This window comes from Phodopus roborovskii, unplaced genomic scaffold (genome assembly GCF_943737965.1).
Source record: "Phodopus roborovskii unplaced genomic scaffold, PHOROB, whole genome shotgun sequence".
Lineage (NCBI taxonomy): Eukaryota > Metazoa > Chordata > Mammalia > Rodentia > Cricetidae > Phodopus > Phodopus roborovskii.
The window spans coordinates 3006921-3011052 of NW_026126481.1; the positions used below are offsets into that span (position 1 = coordinate 3006921).

Below are 4132 nucleotides of genomic sequence, written 5' to 3' on the forward strand. Positions count from 1 at the left end.
CAAGGCTGTGCAGTGCTTTTGCATATGCATAGACACACCAGGATATGCACATGTATGTACCCATGCATGGGTGCATGTATTCTAGCCCCTCAGAGGTGACAGTTTCACAAACACAAACTTTTCTTTAAAGTTGTTATTCCATCTATTAAATGACCTAAAACATGAGTAAAAGGATTCTTTAGAGACATAACCTCAATTATTCTGGACTCATTTTTAGAAGGTTCAAAATTTCCCTCTGAATAGTGATGACTTGGGTCAGGTCTCACAATAGTCTTCATCCGTTTAAGCTTTTCTGATATATATTTAAGAAACCAGTTTCTTTGTATTCTTTCAGTTGGTCATCACCCTGTCTGACTTCTCTGAGATGGTTGTCCCTCTAGAATGTGTTGTCCCACTGTAAAAGAAATTTTCAAAGTTTAAATAAAAACATTATTCAAAAAATAATTTAAAATTAGAAAAGTAGAAATTAGGAGGAGCTGACTGAATTAAAAAAATAAATAAATAAAGGTTGTGGCCCTGGTAGAAAATTGTATCCATAATTTGAGAAGTTTGTTTTCAGGACTTACTTGTTAGCACATATTAAAAGTCTCACTATGCAAAGAATGGAAAAATCAGGAGGAAGATATTTCCCCTTTTATCTACATTGTTTCTGGGCCTAATGATAGGGTCACATCAGTCATTTTTGCTAAGGTTAGGCATACTAGCTGCTGAGAAGATTCTGACATATTTGCTCAGGCCTTTAGATGACCTTCTTAGCTAATGAAATAATGTCAAGGCATACCTTAATTTTATGTTACTATTTCAGTGTGAAGGTCTACTGAGTGACTCTACCATCTCCTTTTCATATTTCATTTCTTTCAGATATCTTCTGGTCACTAGTCTACACTTGCTACTTCTCATCTCTTTCCTTCCTTCTTGTATATAAAATTTCAATGACCAAAAGCCATAGTCTTAAATCTCATTTTGATAAACTGTAACAATGACTGAACATTCTAGAAGAATCAAAATTAATGACATCAACCAAATTGTAAAATAATTAATTATCTTTAATTATTTTTCATAGTAAAGCAATTCATTCTATTATAAGCAATTACACAGTTAGTTATGAAGAGTAATAGGCCTGATGTTGAGACAGGTCATCCAAAATGGAGTTAGCATCAAACTATCGTGGTAAATGTTTAACACCTAAAAAAGCAGCTCTTATCAAGGATTAATTTAATTTTAAGAACAAGTACAAACTAGCAATTTACTCTTTTTTTTTCAGCATGACATCCCACTAGCAGTATAAGTGTCAGTTAAAAACATTCATCTTACATCTTGGTGATCCCAAGTTAAAAAAAAAAAAAAAAACAAAACAAAACAACAACAGCAAAATGCACACAACAAAAATCATTTCACAGAAAGGTAAAGAATAAAATGGAAACATCTCAATAAATATACTAATGAGCAAAAATATAAGGGGAAGGAGGACTGTGTAATCTTAGCTAAAGAAAACAAGAGCCTGGTTTACATAGGAAAATGCGCATCTTGGAAAGATATGTGTGAGGGCCTTAAAAATCTATGACTTGAGTTGCCTTTAATTTCTGAATAAAAATAACATCTTGCAATATTTATATTCACGAACCAGACACCTACCCCATTTGGCTCTATTCGTTATCCACTCTAGCCTCTTACTTGAGAATATGAAAAACTTGTTTATAGATTAAGAAGAAAAATAATCATACCTAGTATGACCTGTTTCTGAAGCTACTTTAGCCTTGGGTTTTTTTTTTTTTTTAACTAAAAATATTGAAAATAAGTCAGTGGGGTATTTTTTTTTTTAATTAAGTCTCCTTGTAAATATTTAGGAAACACCCATGGTTTGGGCTAATAGTATTGCTGACGATGTCTACTTTAGACAAATAGCTGAACAAAGTCTGTGTCTCAAACCAGTGTTAAATCCATTTCAGGATTCAGAGGAAAACAAGGCCAGTCTAAATCACAAGTGCAAGTATGTCTACGATCTTTGTGCTTCTGAATCCACACTTCCTTTATGGTCTTCATCATTATACCTGTTCTCTATGGTCTGCCACACTTGCATGATATTGTGTTCTGGTGCAGAACAGATCACCCAAAGTTCATTGGGATTACAGGAGATATACGGTATCTTGGCAATGTGACCATGAATAAACAACTCTGGTGGATCATTTTCTGCTTCTGGGACTGTTCTTCTCTGATTCTACTTAAATCCAAGACATTCAGCTTAAGATCAGTCAGTGCCACAAGAAACCAAAATAGTCTCATTTTGAGGTGACCACTGAACTTAGAATTAAATACTTACATGATCCAAAGGAATGCCACTTGAGTTTCAGATTTCTCAGATCTCACAAGGCAAGTCTTGTCAGCTGATTCTGCAGCAAAAGTGAACTTACTATAAGGATTGAAAGACAGGTTGTTTACTTCAGCAGTGTAAACATCGACCAAATGACTTGGCTTGGTAGTATTGTTTGAACGAGTATCACAAATCATAGGTTTTTGATCATCAGCACCTGATCCAAACTGAAACTCATGGAGCAGATGCCAAGACACAACCTGTTATTGATGTATACAGTGTGAAAAAGGTCTTTACATCCATCACTTATCCTTCTTTTGGAACTTCACTGATGTCCCATAGGCAGGTATTATGGTCGTCTGAAGTACTATGTAAGTATCTGCTAAGATCTCGATTTCAGGGAAGACAGTAATCTTCCTTCTGATGTCCACAGAAACACAAATCTGGTTTGCACTCTCCAGGAGGGTCTGGTTTAGAAGGATGCTTCGTGTAGTCAAAAACAAGCCCATCAGGGGATGGAGTCTTTATTGCAATGATGCAAGGCCTCTAAGGCATGTACTGAGCTCTGTTTACTTCTTCATGGTTGATTGTGATTTCTATTTCAATTTTCCCACTGACAGAGCCAAAGCATCTAAATTCTTCTTTTTCACTGTCATAGTGTGATGGACCAAATTGAGCATCATCATTAGGGAGCTGGCCACTGGTGGTTTTGTTTATCTGATATATGCTGGGACAAGCCAGTGAATACTGAAATCTTTCCCTTCAGGCCTGGTTACATATTGCAGCCACTGAGCAGTTAAACCTGGCCACTCCAGGGCATGGGTCTTCACCAAGTCATAAAAAAAGGAGTGTTTTACTTCCGTAATTTTTTACACCTCTTTGATCACATGTTCTTCTACTGTGTCATCAAAAGCAGCTTCCTTGTCAGCCATGGTGGCAGGCAAGCTGGGATGGGTTAGGGGATCCCAGGGTCATGGGTTGCAGGAGGGGCTGGCAAGCTGTAGGTGAGTAATTATCTTCTTACATGCTCATAATACCACAAGGAAATTAAGTTACATGTGAAAGAAGTTAAATAATAAAAGAGAGCAGAAAAGCAATGGGAAGGCATAGAAGTGTGTGAAAATTTACTTCTGATAAGAAAATACTCTACTTGCATTGTCTTAGCACCACCTTTCTGGCTCTTATCTGCTTGGTTGTGTGCTCTCCTTAATTGTATCAGTTACACTACTGATATCATGGTATTATGACAAGCATCCTGTGCTTTGAATTTGACATTGTAAGATCTTTAGACTGGAGAGGTCTGAAGTTCTCATCTTGGCTTCATCACTCTTTAACTATGTCACATGGAGGTAGCTGATTAAATATCTGAACTTCTCTTTCCCCCCTTTTTCATGATGTTGTGAAGATCAAAGATAGTGAGTATAGAACGCCTTGCCTTCCTCCTTCATTTTTCAGCTTTTTAAAACTATAAAGTAGGCGATAAATCTAATGGATGAGATATTTTCTCCCCAAATTAGTGCATGGCCAGGGAGGATTTCAAAAAGGGTTGTTGCATTCTTTTGGGAACACATTAAGGATGAATTTATAATTTATTGTTATTAGAATATTATAATAGTTTAAAATGCCTAAATTTGAATAAACAAACAAACAAAAAATTGTTCTCCTTCCATTATGTTCACAGAGCTGAACCTATAAAACCTTGGCAAAGTCGATTATAAGCACAGCCACTACAAGGTTTCCATAAATGTCTTTGGCTACTGGCCACATTTGTAGGTATCCTGTAGTTTTCCCCAAATCCTAACTCATATTTTGAGTGGCATC

The 4132-nt window shown here is 36.2% G+C and overlaps 1 pseudogene; it reads right to left on the bottom strand.

Annotated features, from left to right (window-relative positions):
• Positions 1 to 1996: 1996 nt before the first annotated feature.
• On the bottom strand, positions 1997 to 3243 carry LOC127229037 (histone-binding protein RBBP4-like; annotated as a pseudogene).
• Between the last annotated feature and the right edge of the window lie 889 nt (positions 3244 to 4132).